This window comes from Lycium ferocissimum, chromosome 3 (assembly GCF_029784015.1).
Source record: "Lycium ferocissimum isolate CSIRO_LF1 chromosome 3, AGI_CSIRO_Lferr_CH_V1, whole genome shotgun sequence".
Lineage (NCBI taxonomy): Eukaryota > Viridiplantae > Streptophyta > Magnoliopsida > Solanales > Solanaceae > Lycium > Lycium ferocissimum.
Window position 1 is genome coordinate 17960083 of NC_081344.1, and position 22266 is coordinate 17982348.

The 22266-nt window shown below is 39.1% G+C and overlaps 1 pseudogene; it reads left to right on the forward strand.

Moving 5' to 3' along the window:
• The first annotated feature begins 1417 nt into the window (after positions 1 to 1417).
• The window catches only part of LOC132048732 (isoflavone reductase homolog), a 46141-nt pseudogene continuing 25292 nt past the window's right edge, over positions 1418 to 22266 (forward strand).

The following is a 22266-nucleotide window of genomic DNA, read 5'->3' on the forward strand; positions in this document are numbered from 1 at the left end:
TCCGAGGTGAGATGTAGTGATTATGATTATTCCATAAGGTAATCGGAGGTCATCGACCTTACGTCACTCCGATATGATTATAGCTTTAATTGCGCTCACATGCATGCTTATGTTTATAAATAATTATACCGGGCCTAGTTGGCCGGGTAGACACCACTACGCTGGGTGTAAGTGGGCGGCTTATGGATGATGATACTTACATCGAGCCTAACTAGCCGGGCATTCACCATTAGTGGGCGGCATGGGATGACTCTCCCAGACGCGGGATACCCGAACGCGGGCTAGTAAAGATATATGACTCAGATAGCTTACTTATATATATGTATGCATGTCATTTTAAAAGTAAAAGCTAGCATGTATGGTATCCGCCTCACGAGGCAATCATATGTGCGGTTTATCTCTTTATCTCATATTTCCTTATCTCTTTATTATGTCTTTATCCATGCCTTACATACTCAGTACATTATTCGTACTGACGTGCTTTCTTTTGTGGACGCTGTGTTCATGCCCACAGGTAGACATAGAGATGGCGCAGACGCTTAGGAGCTTACTCAACAGTTGTACAGGAGCACTCCACTACTCCGGAGTTGCCACATCTTGGTATATTCTTTTGTGCATGTAATGGGGCATGGCAGGGTCCTGTCCCGTCCTTATGATTTCAGTCTTCAGTTAGAGGCTCGTAGATACTTATGTGTGGGTTGTAAATGCTATGTGACCCCCTTCATTGTATATTTTGTACATCATTTGTGTAACCTTATAGGCTTACGTATATATATATGTTTCGAGAGAAGTCTAGAGATTGTTTCATGATAAGTTGTGTTGAGAATGATATAAGCCCAGGTTGAGTACGATAGTCAGCATGATAAGTGATGTTCGGTAGGCAGCTCCGGGTACCCGTCATGGCCCTAGTTGGGTCATTACAAAAGTGGTATCAGAGCAATTCCGTCCAAGGGTGTGTCTACGAGTCGTGTCCGGTAGAGTCTTGTTTATAGGTTTGAAGCACGCCATACTTATAAACAGGAGGCTGCGAGGCATTTAGGAATGATTGACCTTCCTTCTTGTCATAGATCGTTCGATAGAGCCATGATATAAGAATTCCTTTTTCCTTAACCGTGCGCTATGTTTTCAGTAAAGTCTATGAAAGGGAAAGCTACAGCAGCCCAGAAGGGAAAGTCAATGGCTGAAAGAAAGACTGAACGGGAGCCGCCTACAGATAGGGGGGAGGGCGAGTCCCAGAGTAAGGTCCTATTTCGGTTCTCTCATACTTCGCCCACTCCAGAGGAGCAAAGGGGAGCCTCAACTTTAGCTCCAGCACCCCCAGTTTCTCCACCAGATAACTCAGGCCAGGAGATGAGACAGGCCATTCTTTTGCTGACCCAGTTAGTAGCCGCTCAAGCTCAGTGACAGGGTGCGGGCCATGGAGACAGTGGTTGGAGAAAAAGGGTCAGGTCTTCAGGGTTTGACTGTGAGTTCAGAGGTGCCCCGAGGCAGTAATTGTCTAGGTACTCAGCTCGTTCAACAGCTAGTACGCCCCCACTGTTTCCTGGACCCAGGGTTGATAGATCTGCTTGTTTAGGGCCAGTCCAGAGTTTTAGAGCTTCTAGTTCCCAGAACCGGGATGATTCAGGCCAGATGAGATTATCTACACTACGATGCACTCAGTGTGGTAAGCCACATTCTGGACCATGTCGCTTGGGTTCGGATGTTTGTTATGCTTGTGCTCGGCCAGGCGATTTCAAGCGCGACTGTCCATTGCTACGTGGTAGAGATAAGGTTCGCCCTATGGGATTAGCAGTTGGCTCTTCATCATCGGTACACTCTCCGAGGTGAAGCTTAGAGATACCAGCAGGTCGTGGCAGAGGCAGATGAGGAGTATCCGGTTCGAGTGGTCCTCACCACCACCTTTATGCACTAACGGGACCACAGGATCTTGAGTCTTCCCCTGATGGTATCACAGGTATATTATCGGTATCCTCTTATGACATATATGCATTGATTTATCCGGGGTTTACTTTGTTATATATATTACCCTTGATGTTGCCGACCGTATTGGGGTGAAACTTGAGCCAAGCAAACATTTTGAGGTGTCTATACCTATTGGGGAACCAAAGGATAGCTAGAAGTATGATTTATGAGTAAGTAAACCTCCGTGAAGGGAGTTCATTGACATAATGATTAGAAAAAAAAATGGAATTCTAGAAAGTGTGTTCAGGTACAACTTATGAGACAAACCTTATTACTTTACATTCGTTTATAATAATCAGCCTTGTGTGGTTAAGTTGTATATCATATGTGTTTCTATATGTGGCCTCCTAAGGCATGAGATGTGTTTTTTGGGCTGTGTGCAGGTTTGGTATTATTATGTTTACAAAGAAAACTATGCTGATAATTTTCTACGAATCTAAGGGAAATTGTGAAGACTCTAGGTAGGACTATGGTAAGAAGAAAGAAAGGCTCAGCAGCGAGTGGTTAGGGATGAAATTAGTAGTCAAATGCGGAATAAGTGTGGCAAGTATGTATTAAGCTGAAAGGAACGAGGATTAGGTCAGGATAAAAATAAAAAATAGGAGAAGGGAAAATGATGTGTTTGGGGTAGAAAGAAGTTATATATATTAAGGAGAATTAAAGAGATAAACATTTCAGAAGAAGTTGTAAGTTAGAAGAATTTGGCTAGTCCTTTTATGGTTTGGAAGATTGAGTTATGAAATGAACTTGATATATACGTAAAGGCCAATACATGTAACACTGATTCAGATCACTAAGTTAGACCTCAGCCGGTGATTATAGCGAGAGGAATATTTTCATGCCACTATGAGCCAGCCTTATTAACCTCGGTGATACCTCGAGAAAAGAGATCAAGAGAGATGTATTCACAAAAGCTCCTTGCCTGGAAATTGGTTGACATTATGACCGTAGTTGTATTCTGTATTATAGTTCAGGGTATCTATCCAGGAATTTACTCAAACGGTTACATGACAAGAGCTTATCATTACTGATATGAAGGAAAGTGAGAGGTGTAAAGAGAAGGAGATTCATACTATGATAATGGAGACAGAGAAAGAAGGGCAGAAGTGAAGCAAATAGAAGATACGTCTACTAGAGCAGTAACCCGATGAATAGAGGGTGAAAGAGAATCAAACCCTGTGGATATTCTAACACTAAGTAGGAGTGTTAATAGGTGTCATGGAGTGATTGAAATTTTGAATCATGTTGTAAGAACGGTGTGGCTGATAGAATGATGACAAGAATGTGGAATCATTTGTTGAGTAAGATATCTCATGCGTGAGAAGTGAGTTTACACGACATCTCTCCAAAGAATTCTAAAAGGACCATGTGTTACCCTATTATTCATATGTTGAGATGGTAGAGGACAATACTCCTATGGCAGTGCGAACTGATCAGAGAAGAGTATGAAAGGATTGGCGTTAACGTTAAGTTATAATTTTATCAAAAAGAGGTTAATGGTACTCTGAAATATGCTTAGAATGATTGTCCTATGAACGAAATCATTTGAGAAGAGGGATGAGAAGTAAGATGAAAGAAGAAACAAGGTCTGATTGGGAACAATCTATGGACTAACTTTATATGTATGTCAAGATAGCAACAAATGGAATTGCATCCCCGGTAAGTTATGCGGTAAGGTCTCAAGGGATGGTTATCGAGAAAAGGTGACTCAAGAGAGGGCGAGTTTGTGGACGATACGGTATAGGGAGCACAGAGTGGTTATTAGCTACATAGATGGAAGTGACTAATATACAAGACGATTTAGGGGTCTTGATAGAATTGATGAAAGAAGCATAGGACTAAAGGCAATTCCCTCATGGTTTGATAGTTGTACAACACTAAGGTGGCTTACGAAGTAGAGTTAAAGGATGAGCATATAATAGAAGAGCAGTATTAATCCCAAGAAGATACATCACACGAGTATTGCGGCTTCAGCTCAAGCTTAAGGTAGACAAAAATAAAACGGCATTTCCATACAATAAGGGCTCATGCGAATGATTTTATAGTGATGAGATACAGGCGATGAGAGTAAGATCTTGATTAAAGGGGGAAGTGAATGATGGACTGAGACGGGGAGTCAAGTGAAATAGCCACCGCAAGCAAGTTACATGGATGTGAAGCTCCAATGTCGCATAACAATTTGGGAAGCATTGTACAGGGAAAGCCTTAAAGGCAGAATACTTGACTCAGAATTTGGTAATGCCTTTGCTAACGGAAAGATGTAGAGTTAATGATAGAAGAGGATTGAAATGGAAATGAACTATTTGGAAGCACGTTAATACTTGACGGTAGCAACCTACAAAGAAAAAGAATAGACGTGTACGATTATTTAGAAGAGAAAATTTATGGAGGATATGAGAATTTCAAGCTTATGGTATTCCGAACGTAAAGGAATTAAGACCGCGACGTAAAGTAAATGGAGTAAGATGGATCTAAATGAGAAACTAAAGGTGAGAGGTGATGGTGAAGAAGATAATAAGAAGTAAATTTGTGTAAAAAAAATTCGTGGCACTAATCAAGAATGGATGATGCAATTGTAAGGAATCGTATAAGCTATATGTGGGAACTGTCAGGCTAAGATACTCGGTTCTCTACTAGTGCCTAAAGATCGATATATTCCGAGAGACCTGGGAAATATAGGTCATCCTGGTAAACCCCCATTGTAAGATAGATAAGCGAATAGAATTTGTTTTCTAACTTCCTAAGGCATGCTATGAACACGTATGTTAGACCTTGGAATAGATAGATATCCGGATGGTCGTACGGAGCTTGTAGGAATAGGAGAGTATCAAATTATTGGAATGTGGAAATTGCATTTTGAAGAGATTATGAGGATTATTAAAAGACACTATGAATAGCTCTTACTACCCTCACAAATGGCTTCGCGGAAGTGAAAGAGATGAATTGGAAGGCAGAAGAAGACATGAAGTCCAACTATCCATTTTTATTTCCATCCCCAGAAGAGGTTCAACGTGAGACACCATTGTCCACAAGTATGTAATATTTCTTTTGATGCTTTCTTGGTCGTGTGTAGCCATACTTTTTTTGTTGTTGTAGCCCTGTGAGGAAATATATTTTGGATTGCTGTGACAGGATGGTAGAGCCATGTTATAGGAGAAACTCTGGCAAAATTTTCGTAGAATCCCCGAGGACTTAAGATTCGAGGACGAATGTTCTTAGGGGGGAGGGGGGGGGGAGAAGAGTGTTACACCTCGGAAGTTTGGGTGTCGTACTATGAGTATACTAGAGTAAGAATAAGGTGAACATGGAGCTCTTATGGCCATGAGAAGGGTATTTGGTAACTTTAAAGTGCATACGATAAGATTTTGAGGTTATATAAATTAGTGAAATTAAGTTCGTCAAAGGAAGGTGAAGTATAAGTTGTGTTTGGGAAAGATTTTGTGAACTATCAAGTTAAGGATTGATTGGTAATGTCTTGGAGAGGATTTATAAGGATATTTAGATATTTAATGAAGTGTTAAACAAGTGTTAAGAAGGTCCCATAAGGATTGGAGATCAAACGAAACGACGAGAACAAGTTCGGGAAGAAGGTGGGTTATACGACCATTTATATGGTCCATATAATGGTCCGTATAACTGTTACAGTGAAGGGCCATCACTGATGGTGTTATACGGTCACTTATACGGACCGTGCAATATTATACGGACCGTATAAGGGTCCGTATAATCCTATCGGGCTGAGTTAATTTCCAAGTATAAATATAAGTCCCAAGTTCTTATTTTTCGTTTCTCGCTTTATCCATATCTCTTGAAGCCTCTAGAATATTCTATACACCATACCAACACAAATTGAAGAGAGATTAAAGATCCAACAACAATAATCATGGGAAATCAAGTGAAAGAATGTTCACTAGGGTTGCTAGAAGCCAAGAACCTCTTGGGTGGTGAAGTCGGGCTTTTCTCAAATGGAGTATTTTCATCCAAAGACCATTCCTATGTGATCAAAGGTGAGTTTCACATTTAAATTCATGTTAATAAGAATATTGAGTAGTTGAAAGATTTGGATTATGGAAGAAAGTAGGGTATGAAGTTCAACTATGGAAATAGTAGAATTCTTGAATGGTAACTTGACTTGAGTCATAGTTCTTGGTGTGCCATGAGTAGAATTTAGTTGTGAATGATACTAATGACGTTGAGGAAGTATTATGTGAAAAGGAATATGGTACTATGTTGTAGCTATGGTTATGAATGACTTTGAAAAGGGATTTTGAGGATTAAACAATGTTTAACTTGAAGAAGTCTATTGATTATGATATTATGGGTGTTGTTGTTGATATTTGGGAGTTGTTTACCATATGGAGAAAGTTGTTGAAACAAAGGAAATGCTGCCCAATTTTTGTTAGCTTTCGGTCGCTTTAGCTTAAACTTAAGCGTATCTTCAAGTATCTAATTTTAGTGAGAATTCTCTTGAATGTAGAGTCGTGAGCTTGGAAGGAGAACGTGTAGTCATTATGAAGACGTAAAGGTATGTTAAGGCTAGTCCTTTTTCTTTCAAAGGCATGACTCCTGTACTACGATTTCCTACATACTTCTATGACCTTCTTACTTTCCAAGAGTTGAGAGTTAAAGATTCTTATGAACTTCTTATAAGAAAAGAGATGAGAGGTTTTCTATGATGATTATGATGATGACGATTTTAATGCTCTAAGTTTCAAAGCTTATGGTTGTAATGGTATTGTGAGATAATTGAGCTTATCCTATGATTTTCTTGATTTTACTGATTGTTATGCTCTCACCTTATGTTACTTGTTCCTTCTAGGTGAGATGTAGTGATGATGATTATTCCATAAGGTAATCGGAGGTCACCGACCTTACGTCACTCCGATATGATTGTAGCTTTAATTGGGCTCACATGCATGCTTTCTCTTTTGTATAAATAATTATACCGGGCCCAGTTGGCCTGGCAGACACCACTACGCTGGGCGTAAGTGGGCGGCTTATGGATGATGATAGTTACATCGGGCCTAATTGGCCGGGCAGTCACCACTAGTGGGCGGCGTGAGATGACTATCTCGGACGCGGGCTAGTAAGGATATATGACTCAGACAGCTTACTTATATATATGTATACATGTGATTTTAAACGTAAAAGCTAGCATGCATGGTATCCGCCTCACGTGGCAATCATATGTGCGGTTTATCTCTTTATCTCATGTTTCCTTATCTCTTTATTATGTCTATATCCATGCCTTACATACTCAGTACATTATTCGTACTGACGTCCTTTCTTTTTTGTGACGTCTTTTCTTTATGGACGCCGTGTTCATGCCCATAGGTAGACAGGGAGACGGTGCCGACACTTAGGAGCTTACTCAGCAGTTGTACAGGAGCACTCCACTACTCCGGAGTTGCCACATCTTGGTATATTCTTTTGTGCATGTAATGGGGCATGGCGGGGTCCTGTCCCGTCCTTATGATTTTAGTCTTCAGTTAGAGGCTCGTAGATACTTATGTATGGGTTGTAAATTCTATGTGACCCCTTTCATTGTACATTTTGTACATCATTTTTCTAACCTTATAGGCTTACGTATTTATATATGTTTCAGGAGAAGTCTGGAGATTGTTTCATGATAAGTTATGTTGAGAATGATATAATCCTAGGTTGAGTACGATAGTCAGCATGATAGGTGGTGCGCGGTAGTCAGCTCCGGGTACCCGGCATAGCCCTAGTTGGGTCGTGACAATAATCACTTAGTGCACTGGAAACTTGGAACAACTTAGGATTAAATAGGGTATTTTGTGTCCTTTTGATTGATTTCCTTTTGTTGTGACCACTTAGCTAATACTATAAGTTTAGGAGAAATGGTTTTTGTGCCTTGACTGTTTCATTGTCCCTCCTTGTCCTCCCTTCTGTCCCCGTTCATTTAGTTTACATGCACAACATAACTAGGTTGTTTAAGTAAAGATGTTGATTAAGTTTGGAAGTTACAAAAAAAAATAGTTTTTCCTAGATGTTTGCTTCGTTATTGAACTTGTAAAAAGAAGTTGTGTCTTCAAACTCTTTTGATTGACAGACCCTCTTGTGATGACTGAGCTCTTTGAACCTACCTATAGATTAATTTTAAATTATGAGGCTGTTTTACTCCAGAATCCCTTTTAGATAAACTTAATGATAAAATAAATAGGTCCTCACTGCCATAGGCTGTAAGTTTTTTTTTTTGAAAACTGGTAAGTCTTGTAGCTTTGTGGTTTGGTCCAAGCTTGGTTTGTGCTATGAAGTATAATGTCCTCCTTTTACCCTTGCTTGACCTCACTGCTGTAATAAACTAGTCAACTAGGCTAAGGTTTCTTGATGTTTGGCCTTGCTTGGAATTTGGTGAGGCTTTCATTGAGTTGTTTGTGTGTACACTCTAGGCTGGAAAGCCATCTGGCCTTAGATTCTGGAGTAAAACTATGTGTCTAGCTTGTGCTTTTCTTCCATTTTGCTTGTTTTCAGTCTAAAGTTTCTCCTTGTGTTACATGGACTTACCTTTCTTCAAACTGAGAGTGCCTCCTTTCCATGTTTGACCTTTGTTTGCTTTTTAAAAAAAAAAAAAAAATCTTCAAAACCATCTTATAGCGTTCATGTCCTGCCTGATGTTAAATGCTGTCTCACTTTTGTGGCTTGATTTTGATAAATAAAAGATGGTGTCATCTTTTCTTAATCCTGTTGACATTAGAAACAAGAGAGTATCCCCCCCCCCCCCAATGCCTTCTTCTTGGTTCAATTTGGAAGTGTTAAAGACTGATTAGTTTGATTTTGCCCACTTTGTGACTAAAGAATGATTGTGCTCAGTGCTTGTATTTGGATTTGATGTCGTGACCCCGAGACCTTAACCTAGTCTATATGCGCTAGTTAGTTTGACACTCATTGATATGGTGCTTCTGAGAAATTTACCCCTAGCATTTACCACTAATTTTAGTCACCAGGAGCCTGTAGACCTTGACCAAATGAGTTTGTTTAAGAAGAAAGATGTGACAGGGCTGAATGTGGGTAAGCTGCCTAAAGCCCCCTAGTGTTACCACTGGATGATTAGGGTGAGTATATTAAGATGGGGGAAAGGGTTTTAGGAGAGGGAAAAGTGAGCTTGGGCATAAGCCGGAAGTAATGACCAACGGAGCCCAAGATCCCTTTTTGCTGAAAGGAGACTCAGGAAATGAGATGGGAGGTGATGAACCCACCCTATCCTATTTCCCTTTCAGTGGCCTGAAACTCTTACTTTCATTTTTTGAACCTCCCCCTCATGATATTGGGACTCATAGAGGCTTGTGTGGTTTGACTATGCCTTGAAGGAAAGAGAAATGGCAAACTATTCATGGTTGTTGTGTGATCCTTTTGCTCTCTTTCTGGCTTAAAGACCTTTGGGTCTACAGGGTCTAGGGTCTTCTGCTGCTATGATTTCTTGTTGAAACTTGTCTAAGTATTATCGAGTCCCTTTGTCCTTTGTCCACCGTTTGTATGTGTTGCTCCATTGCCGCATCTTGTCTTGTCCCCCCCCCCCTTTTTACATTGAGTTAAAACCTGGTTGTCCTAAGTCACTAACCTATTTCCACCATTGGGTCCTACTGCTCCTGTAACTAAGTGACACTGATTTTTTTTTAAAAAAACTTTCCTGTTTTACATCTAAGGAGTGGACCCTTTTTATCGCATTGTGATTTTGTTTGGCTACTGCATTTAGGGTGTATTATGCCCTCCCCCCCAGGACTTGCATTTGTCTTATGTCTACTAATTTCCCTAGTGGCTTGGCTTAACCTGTCAAGAGTAGCCCCACATCATTTTGTACCACCGGTCCTCTGTGTGTTACATGACTTTCTTGTTTACTGGTTGTCTGTTTCTCTTCCTTCTGGGAAAAGTAATTTTGTAATTTTGATCATGAGTGATTATTCATTTTCTTATTTTTGTTCAACATCGCTGCTTATGTGGGATCATGTATGTCACACCCCGACCTTACTAGGGTGTGATGGGCACCCGACCCCGCATTCGAGCCGAGCGAACCCGCTATCTCTTATTACCTATCTAATCTCTTTAGATTCTTAAATCAATTGAAGGTAAAATACATAGTAAAAATTTTCAAAATCTTTTCGTCGTTTCTCAAATTAAACACAGTCTGTAAACATAAGGGCCCTGTAACATAAGGTATAACAAAAATACATCAACTAGTGGAACCCTTTGTAAAGCTGACACTCTAGACCCACGACTAGTGTCTCCAACTCAAACATGACATCATAGCATAGGACTCTTGACCCGCAACTCTCGAGCAAATGGAGATGCCAACTCCGCCGGAACATCTTCTATAATGGCTTCGATCATTGTAAGATGAAACGCAGCCCCCGAAGAAGAGGGGTCGGTACGAGCATTGTTGAGTATGTAAGGCTCGAATAGTAACATAGTAGGAGATATAGCTATGAGTGGCAACATAGTAAAAAATTTGTACTCATGAGTAATAACAAAATGGGCCTTAGAACACATCATGTCTTATGTAAAGCGATGATCATCCGAGTGCCTCTTAAGGCGGAGTCATGCATGCTGCGATGTTACTCTTATATGCATCCATATCTGTCTGAATCACATAACATCATTAGCCCGCGTCTCCCGCGTCCGGGTAATCATCTCATGCCGCCCAGTGGGTGATCATGCCCGAGGCTCGGTGTAAACATAGCAGCCCGCCTTAGCGGTGACATGCCCGGCCATATAGGCGCGGTGTAATCATCCAATAGCTGCCCGCCTTAGCGGTGACATGCCCGGCCATATAGGCACGGTGTAACTATCACAACTTAAGTATGCGTAAGAGCCCAATCAAAAGCTATAACTTTATCGGAGTGACGTAAGGTCGGAAACCTCCGATTACATTATGGAATAATCATCATGACTTTGTCTCACCTTGAAGGGACTATTAATATAAGGCGAGACTATCAATGGAGAGTAACATCGTGAGGAAACATAGAACAGGATCATGACACATCATTTCATATACTTTGAAACCTTAAAAAAGAGTGTTATTCAAAAATAGCTTAACATTTCATATCGTCGTATTCATGGTAGAAACATATCCTCGACATAGTCATCATAGACATTTACTCCTATTCGACATCGTCGTTGTCATTATAAAATCATATTCGTCGTTTTAGTCATAAAAAAATCTTTCAAAATCATGAAACCTGGTTTTTGGAGAAAAATGAATATTTTGAAAAACATTTGTAAACTTTTAGGAAGGAAATCATGTTTTAAAACCATTACTTCTAGCTTTTGAAAATGAAATTATTATGGAAACGTTTAACACATCTCACATATGAATCATGCCATAGAAAGAGAATAGACGAGCACGAACATACCCCATGCCTTAGTAGTTACGCTTATTCGTCCAAACTTGTTAGTCTACATTCAAGAGAGTTGACATAATCGTTAGCTTCATTACCATACACTTGTCTTAACCCTTCAAATACATTTACTTGTTATCTTGTGATTACACCATCCCCGAGAATCTACTCGGCCAATTTTAATCAACAACAATCCGGGAATTCAACCCGGCCAAACTATCAACAATACCAACAATTATTCTAGCAACGCTTCAATATCCAATTCAATTCAATTCAATTCAATTCGATTCACATAATCTTCCAACAACTCAATCAACATACTATTTTATCCGAAACCTTCTATTTCAACAACGATTTACGTTTCATTCTCATTCATATACGTTAACTTCAACAACAACCCTCATTGTACATCACATAATCCATAACGACGACAATTAGAATGTCAAATAACATCAATTTACCATAACTTTTTACTATTCGGTCACAACAACTTCTTACACATTTTCATGCATTTCCATCCATCTCTATACATTCCAACAACACAAGATTTCATAAAATTTATTTATTTCTTTCCATGCAATACAACACACCATCCCAACTCATGCAAGACACGGCCACAACACTACATGACACTTCCATAAATTTTCATTCATTTCTTGACATAATGACAACAATCAACATGCTACATACACACACGGTCACACCATACACCACACGCTATCACTACATTATATATGTTTCATGAATTCCATCCAATTCTTGACATTACCACAACAACCAACATGCTACATACACTTAATCCATTCATTCTACACAATATAACACATGTGTATGCATGCACGGCCACACTTCAACAAGCAAGATTCCATGTTTTTCATTCATTTCTCCATACTACAACATATACCAAGCATCCATAACACATAAGAGAAGATGGTTCTTACCTTTTTCTCTTCGACTTTCCACTTGGCTTAGGATCATGAACTTGTACAAATGAATGATTTTCTTGTTCCAATGACTCTTCCACGTTGTATAGGACCTTCCAATTACTTGGAATACAAGAAGAAAATGATTTTTCTCCATCAATTTCCCATGGCTCATTTTTGAGAGCCATGGCCCCCTTCCTTGCTCTCTTCTATTATTTTTTTTTCTTTCTTTCTCTCTTTCTCCCAACTTAATTCATGAATTAATCCCCCTCTCATGCTTATATACTTAGTCTCCTCCAATAGCAAAGGGATACATGTCTTGTTCTTGAAATTTCTTCATTACATCAAAGATGACTTGTTGTGTCATCTTCTCTTTTTTTTTTCTACTCTCTTCAATTAAAAGATGACCACATATATATACATATATATCCTACTAATTGACCACATGCTCCCCTTGTTTCTTTTTCTAGAGTTTTCTCCCTTTTTTTGAAATTTTCTTAAGTCAAAATAAAGAAGACTAATGTCTTGCCATGCAAGCTTTGTCCCCTTTTCAAGACTTTTCTAGAACTTTTGTAAAATTACCATTTTTCCCCTTGATTTCCACATTACGATGGGCCATTCTTAAGTGAATTTTTTTCTTTTACCTTAACTTTTGTCAATATTTCCATACTAATAATGTGCATAAATAATATTCCTAACAACTCGTACATCAAAATAATTTTGGAAACATAGTCTTGTCCTTTCTTTTGTCTCAAATATACGAACGTATGAAATGGGATAACAATGTACACCTTCCTTTACTTCAAAATACCTGTTGGGCAGTGCCAGCCTAAGTATGATCCTGTTGAGGTTTAGATTAATAACTCAATTGATGTTTGTAAGGTGCTTACATGAGTATATTTTTGAGGTTGGTTGTCATCTGAACTAGACTGTTTTTTAAGCCTATGCAAGTTTGATTTGTTACATTTCCCTCCTGGGAATTGCTTATCTCCTTCTTCTGTATTTCTATTGCAACTGTTGGCTGCTTGTTCTTTTTTTTTTTTTTTTTAAGGAGTTGTAGTTGATCTGATCAAATGTTATGCTGTAATGTCTGATTTTCTCTTGGAGAATTGCCTCAATATACAGTGCCCATCACTGCTTATTTAAGCCATTAGTAGATTATTTGTGTCCATGTTCTCTGAGTCTATACTCTCTTTGTCCACTCTCAATGAGGCCCAAATAAATCCAAGGCCAAGCATGGTAATTCGAGGTTGTCTTAATCTCCCGATGTTAGCCATGCCTGGGGTTCTCTGAAACCCCTTGGAACTTGTGCGACATCGGATATACAGGATCCAGTCCGAGTCTCCATGCCACGCCTAAGTCTAGGATAACTTGAGCTTCGCTTAGAGTAGGGAAAAGGGGTAAGTGTAGAACAAGTATAGGTTGCCTTGTATGTATGTATATGTGTGCGTATTCAATGTCATCCAACGTGTGTGTACTTAATTTTAGTCATTTACATTAGTGATAAGTTCAGCGATTATAAACTAACCGGTGTTTTCTATCTCCCCCCACTCCTCCTATCACGCGACTACTCGGGTAAAAATGCATGAAACCACCCTCTTGGGCCTAAGGCCCAAGTAGGAATACTACTTCAAAATAGAGTCCGGGAAGACAAAAGAAAGATAACGAGGCGTGTAGAAGGCCTAGTCATGGATGAAAATGACCAAACTAAGGGCTTGGTATGCCCCTAGTCTAACCCTGTCTCCTTACATTTTGCAAACTTATTTTAATTGGATGTATTTATAAAAGATGTGTATGTAAACCCGTATTATAGTGGAAAAAACTTATGGTTGGAATTAGACATCTTAGGACAACGGTTCTTACGCTGTTTAGTCGACTTTAGGTCCCCATCGTTTTTTCAAAAATCACGGACTTGGTAATTATTTTGTATAACTAAGTAAAATTGGCATTTAGCAAAACTGTTTTTCTCCAAACAAAAAACTGATTTTCTAGAAAAAATTAACCCAAATGGCCGTTACATTTGTGGCAAAAGTAGTTTTCAAAAACTAAGTTTATTTAACTCAATCAGTTGTTACCACAATCAAATGGATTTTTCACCTTAGCTTTTAATAAATGGGCCCAATGCCCAAACAACTTATACTTTTTTTTACCTAAAAACAATTGGTAAATTTTGACAAGAATTGGTTCGGTCTTAATCCAAAAAATCAGGTGTTCTTTTTATGAAAATTACAAAGATTTGTGTTTGCTTAAAAATATAGAAGGGGGACTCCTAAAACATGATGCTGTTTTGGCCTATAACAGGCCCAAATAAACGAGTATTTACAGACGAGATATACTCATTTTTAAGTATGAAAAAATGCCTTTACAAACGTATAAAACTAATTCGTAATACATAATTTCGGATAAGGCTGAACGTAGCAATGCGGACCAACCCGAGCCAGGTGTATGAGTATAAGCACTTAACTTATAAAACCAAGACTCACTTTTACATTCTCTTTCTAAGCATATACTCCTTATACATAAAGGAGACTATTTCTATATGGATGTTATAAATCCGAAACTACGATATCTTATATATAAAGGGAATATATTCAAATTTTTCCCCACAAAAAAAAAATGATATGCACGACAGTTCTTTTTGAGGGAAAGTAAATACAAAAAAAATAAGTAGTTTAAACAGATACTCATACACTGGAATTCGAAGGTCAACCGTATAGTACGGATCCTTAATACTGGGGTGCCTAACACCTTCCCCAGGGGATCACCTGAACCCTTACCTAGAACTCTGGATTACGAAGGTGTTTTCACAACGTTTGAATAAACCCTTCGAAATCGATTTTTCTAATTTCCTAAAAATTAGGTGGTAACTCTTTTTCAAAACAAGTCCGGAAGAGCGTCATTGAGTTCGTAGTAGCCTTCTAGCTCCCTAAACCAGCACGAAAAAGCGAACCATCACACGGGTTGTTGAAGAAACATAGCTTGTTTGCTAAGTGTGAGTTCTGGTTGGATTTTGTAGCATTCTTGGGCCATGTTGTGTCTAAGGATGTGATTATGGTTGATCCACAGAAGATTAACGCTATGAGGGGTTGGGCAAGGCACGCTACTGTTACTGAGATTCGTAGTTTGTGGGTTTGGCCAACTATTATAGTTGCTTTGTAAAGGGTTTTCCTGCGATTGCTTTATCCTTGACCAGATTGACTTAGAAGGATGTTACCTTCCAGTGGACGGATGATTGTGAGGAGAGCTTTTAAAAGCTCAAGCTTCTTTTAATACAACCCCGATCTTAGCCTTACCCGTGGAGGGCAAGGATTTCGCTGTCTATTGTGATGCATCCCGTATGGGTTTGGGTGCTGTGTTGATACAGGAGGGTATAGTGATAGCTTATACTTCTCGTCAGTTGAAGGTTTATGAGAAGATTTATCCTACCCATGATTTGGAGTTGTTGGTCGTGGTCTTCGCTTTGAAGATTTGGAGGCATTATTTGTAAGGTGTTCATTGTGAGGTTTTCACCGATCACCGTAGTCTTCAGAATGTGTTTTCCCAGAGAGATCTTAATTTCAGGTAGCACCGATGGATGGAGCTTTAGAAGGACTATGACATCTCTATTTTGTATCATCCCGGGAAAGCCAATGTGGTGGCTGATGCCATGAGTCGCAAGGCAGTGAGTATGGGGAGTTTATGTAACGACCCGTTTAATCGTTATAGTGTTTGGACCCATTTAACGTTGTTGACCCTTCGCCAAGTCTCGTTAGTATGATCTATGACTTAATAAAGTCATTAGGTTGGTTTCCGCAAGGTTTCCGTGTAAATTGAGTCATTAAGGGAGAAGCTAGTTAAGTTAGCAAGTCAGAGTTGACCAGGGTCAACGTCGGGTTAGGATGACCCTGTGTCAATGTTTTGGAAGTTCCAACATGTTATTATGATGATTTTGAACTTTTCCACAACTTTTAGTGAGGTTCCAAAGAGTTTCAGATGGGTTTGGGTTTTGTCGCGCTCGTATTTGATGTTTTTGCCGGAGGTCTGTGGATAGAAACTGCTCCAGATTGATCATCCAACCTTTGTTTTTGGTGAAGTTTGAACCATTAGATCCGTATCGAAATTACGAAGCCATAGGACAAAAGAGTCGTCATGTTTGGCCTCCGTATAAGGGAGTTATGCCCATTTTAGTACGGCTTATTCCGGTGGGCTATTTGGCGGCCGACCAAAGGGGCGCTATAGCGGTACCGCTGCGGTCTGGTGACCGCTACAGTGGTTGACGGGGGGCAGAATGCCCTATTTTAATCCCCCAACTCCTACCCATTATTCCCAAGACCCCAAAGTCAGTTTTCAAGAGATAAAGAGGCCAACTTCATTCCATTCATTGGTGAAAGCATCTTGGAGGGTAAGTCCCCACTTTTATTTGTTTCTTTTCATTTCTTCTTCAAGTTCCATGGTTATTTTAAGGTCCATCAATGGTGGGTGAAAATCCTAGAATCCTAGAATTAGTAAACTCTTAAATAATTGGTGGGTTGTTGATTTTGTTGTTGATTAATCATCTAGGAGTATATATTATCACTTTCTAGGAAAGGAATTTGATTTCTTATGGTTGAAATTGCATGTTGAGACTAGGGTTATAATAAAAATTGAAGCTTTGTTTTAAAATCTATTGGAAAGGGTAAAATTGATTAAAAACTCATGAATTGAAGGCTAATGATTGTAGAGATAGAAGTTATGATAAATTCACCATTAAAGGATGGTTTCATCCATTAAAAAGGGTAGAAGTAAGTGGTCTTCTTCCCAAATTGTTGTTCTTGTTTAAATACATGGTTTGTTGCTTACGTAGCATCGTATTGTTAGACTTTGATCGTTATAAGGCGCTTCGGAAATAGAAGACTCGTGTGGAGTAATTCGTGGCTGCTGTTTTGCATTCGAGGTAGGTTATGGCTTACTTTAGTTAGACTTTGATTAGCAAAACGTATGTTTTGTGTATAATTGATAGGAGAAAGCATGATTAGGTCTTCGGACATGGTATTTGGTTGGATATTAGCTAGGTTGGTATGACTTCTTATTTTGTGGGCTCGTCGCCATTACGTTATGTACTAAAATATGAGGTGTAGTTGTATTCATACTATGGTGATTCGGGATGAATTTCTGTTAGGTTAATTGTTGTTGATGGTGGCTTGTTGCCCTGTTATTGTGATTAGACTTATTGCCTAAATTGTCGTGTTGTACTCAGTTCTCTCTTATTATGACATATATTATCGGAGAAAGGAAGGATAATGAGCTTAGGCTTGAATTGTAATATAAACTGATGACGGTACGTAGATGAAAACTTGATGTATGAATTACTGTTGATGATAATATATAGAAAAGTTGAGCTTCTTGGTGATACAAGACTTAGTTATGAGGCGTACCTGCTACATGTGGAAGTAAAGGGGGACATAGACTAATATGTTGGTTGAGACTGTTTGTATGATTCATTTCATGGCTGAGTTGATCCAAGTGTTGATAAGACTTGTGGCACGATGCCTTGTGTTTGACATTGATATTGCTAATTGTTCATAGTCCCTACATACTAATGAAGTGGAATACGTTGAGACATACATTGTGATGTGAAACTAGTGAAGAAGTTAATATAATCTTCTTGTTGCACTTGTGATGCTATTTGATACATGATACTTAATGAATTGATCATTGAGAGTGATGAGAAAGTGTTATTATACATATGAAAAGGCACATTTGACAGAGGGTGAGGATGTAGCTTAGTTGTGAGCTCGTGGTCCGAGGTTCGTTCCAGAAACAAGTGGTACATGATGTGGATCTGCGATCGAGGTTCTTTCCGGGGCGGAGGATTTATGGCTCGGGTCCGAGGAGTGGATCCGGAACGAGGGTACATGGACATCATGGGTCCCCTGTAGGTCATGACTACTGAGCTATGACATCAGAAGCATGTGTGTACAGTGTGTATTTGGCCAGGGCATTGCATTACTTTGCATTACGCATCATCATATTTTGCATTGCACATCATTACATTTTATTCTACATTATTATATGGCTCGTTTAGTTCTGATTTTCATGTGTTTGCTGAAACGGTTGTTGCGGTATTAATATGATCATTGACTGAGCTAAATTGTGGATTAGTGACTCTACATAGGAAAATAACATGGGCTTGTGATTATCAGGTGGGATTATTGAAACTTGACAGACTTGTGGGTTAGAAGCTTCATCTTAGGTTATGACTCCGTTATGGGATATTCTGTGACTTGAATTTGAGTATTAAGTGCCTATCTGTTTATCTTGTTGATTTTATACTTATATGCGTGAACTAATCTTAGTCGGCCTATGATACTTACCGGTACATAGTGTTTGTACTGATACTACCTTGCTGCACCCTTTTTTAGTGCAGATTGTGTTCCAGAGATGTAATCTTTCATCCAGATTACATCTCTAGCTTGAAGCTAGTTTGCTCGATCAGATCCGAGGGTGAGCTTCTATCCATGCCATGCCACCTGAAGATCTCTCTTTCCATCTGTCTACTTTTATTCCAGACATTTAGTGTTATTATATTTGAGATGTACTTCAATCTTTAGACATTGTTAGTTAGAGTCCTTGTATGATGACTTTTAGATCTTGGGGTGTAATAGTTAAGACTTCCGCACTTATATTATCTATTAATTATGAATTGTTTTATTTATTTATTCATTCACATGATCATGGATTGTTTGAGCATAAATGATTAAAGAAGTTAAAATTGGCTAGTGATAAATGGGTTAATAGGTAAAGGTTTGCCTACTAGTGATAATAAGGTAGGTGCCCGCATGATCGGTAATTAGGGTCGTGACAGTTGGTATCAGAGCCTTAGGTTCGTGAATCTCGTTGTACAAGGACATGTCTAGTAGAGTCTTGCCGATCGGTACGAAGAGCTCTGTATCTATCTGTGAGAGGCTATGGGATGCTTAGGAAACTTCCACTCCTTTCATTCTTTCGTGCTACTTCATTCAAATTGGTATCCAGACGATTCGAATTGGTATCTGCACTTCCTTGTCTTATTCTTCCGCGAATGGTGGGAACCTCTTTCCTAAACTCTTATGCTAGCGGTTTGTGTTATGGCATGGCCTGGTATGGTACTAAATGTGTCTTCCTGATTCGGACGCATGATCCAAGTTCAGTTTCCAGTGGTAACTTAAAGTTTGTTTGTATAGAGTCCATTTGGGGGGGGGGGGGGGAGAGGGTGGGGTGGGTGTAGAAAATTAGACCTCTGTTGGGAATTCTGATGCCACGGGTGAGTTGGTAGGGTGTTTTTATGTCTATGTGAAAGTTTGTTTAATGTTTGTGAGGCCTCGGATGAAATGTTAGATGATAGAGTGAAAAACTAGGAAAACTTGCGTACTCACTGCCTCAGTAGTACCGCTGTGGCGGTGGTTGTACTGCTGCGACGGTACCGCTGTAGCGGCGTGCCTCTCGCCGTCGCGGTCATTCGGGAATAGGGGTGTCCGCTATGGCGGGCACTGGACCGTCAGCAGAACCGCTGCAGTGGGTCCAGGCTCGCCACAGCGGAGGGACGGATCGTTATGGTGTGCTATAGCAGGCACTTGCCCGCTAGAGTAAGACAGCCGCAGCGGCGTAATGACCGCTGTAGCGGTTGACAGGAAACAGTAGGTCGTGTTTTTAATTTGAATTTGTTTCTTCTGGGGGTGAGTTCCCTTGCCTTATCTTATGATTATCTATCATCTTAGACTTGAATTAATGGAGCAAATGTATGGGGACTAGTTGGAGAAGATGATTTTCTACCTTAGCACTGAGAATTGAGTAATAGGCTTTAAATATTAGTTTAATTGGTGAGGCTTGCCAATAGTAAGATGGGACTTCATGAAGTAGTAAGCCATAAGCTTGAATCTCTAATCTAGACTAAGATTGATTAAGGATAAAAAGTGGGATCGTTGGAAACAAGAGCTAATAATTTGAGAGTTATGATGAGGTTATACAATGTGAAGTTGACTCGAGCGTTATGTATGAATTGGTAAGTTCTAGTATGTCATAGGCTATAGTGGACATTGGTTGGATAACAGAAACAAAGACTCTAGTGGTTATTGTCCTACTTATGGCTGGTGAGAGATGATATTATTTATTGTACTATATTTTCGTAATTACCTATGTGGTTATTGAGCTTGAATATATGTTTGTTGGTTGGTGTTCCCGAGTTGTACGACATCTTGCTAAGGTAAGGCTTATTTCTGTGATCTCTGAGTTAAATTCCATCGTATTAAAGTAATGGTGATCTTAGTTAAATTAGTTGTCTAAGCAAGAAAAGGGATAACTATGAACTTAGTGAAGCAGGTGTCTGAGTCGTGGTCATTGAGATTTGTCTAAGAGTTGATATACTATTGTGACTTCCTGACAAATAGTAAATTTGTCATCATGTGAGAAATATAGGGATGTTAAACAGTTCTGGTAGGACGAGATGTTATGAAGAGTGTCCTAATAAATTAGACTCGAGGAAAAAGGGTAAATGAGTTGGTGGAATAGATAAGGTTGTTGGGTTTCACGTGGTCCTTTTGTAGTATAAAGTAAGTGATAGAAACAAAGAGGTTCGGGTAAGTCCGTGATACACTGTTACTTGGCTTGAATGGTTGATAGGTAAAAGGTTGACATAGTTAGTATTAAACAAAGCGTGTTGAGATATGAAATCATAGTTTACTGGTCTAAGAAAGATTTGCTGGTTGCTGTTACACCTCAAAAAATTTTCTGTTGATGTACAGTGAATAGACTAATGAAGAGGACGATGTGTATGGTATTTCAATAAGTAAATAATGACATTTGATGACCTTAAGTAAGATTCCAAAGACATTCGATGTTAGATGAGAAAGTTTCCAAGAGAAGGCAAGGTATACGATAAGTATAGGACGAGAATTATGAGTAACAAGTTGATGACAACTTAATGATGTTTTGGGGAAGAGTTATAACGCCCCTTAGATTGTTAATGAAGTGATAAAAAAGTGTTAAGAAGGTTCCATAAGGATTGGAGATCAAACGAGACGACGGGAACAACTTCAGTGAAACTGTGGGTTTCACGACCACTTCCACGGACCATATAATGTTCCACGGACCATGGAAGGGTCCGTGGAAGTCCCAGCAGAGATGGTGGCTGGCTGGTGGTGAGCCACGACCCGAACCATGGACAACAAAATGTTCCACGGACTGTGGAACTCCCGACGGGTTGAAATATTCCAAGTCTTTAAATGTGATTCCAACTTCATTATTTCATTCCAACACTTCCCCACTTCTCTCTAAAGTCTCTAGAGCATTACATACATTTCATGAATAAGAATCCAAGGGAAATCAAAGATTCTTATCATCAAACCAAGTGAATCAAAGTAAGAAACCCATTAAAGTTCATCAAAAACAAGGAATCCAAGTGAAGGAAAAACTAGGGTTTTGCTCAAGTGAGGTATTTGCACCCAAGGTTCAATCCTACACCATCTAAGGTAAGTTTTATGACATCTCCATGTTATTTAAGGTATTTGAAAGTTGAAATACTTGGATTATATGAGGAAATAGGAAATGGGTCATGAATGTGGAAATAGTGTCACTTTTGAATAAATGGTTGGATTGAGTTATGATTCTTGAATCATTATGATTATGACCATGTTATAAATGACATTGAGAGTATGTAATAGACATTGTATATGAATTAACGTAATGGTGAGATATGACCATGAATATGGATGAATTGAAGTGAATTGAAAAGTAAAGATAATGTAGTTGAATAAAGGCTATTGTGATGATATTGTGAACAATATTATTGATGTTTGGGAGTTGATATATGATATGGCGAAAGTCATATAAATAAAGGAGATGCTGTCCGATTTTCCCTAGCTTTAGTCATGAATGCTTAGCTATCAATTCTCTAATGTTAGTATGCACTCTAATGAAAGTAGAAACGTGAGCATTGAAGAAGCACGTGCAAGTGATAGAATAGTTGAACGGAAAGGTATGTAAGGCTAACCCTTCTTTCATAAGGCATGATTCTGGCCAAATATTTA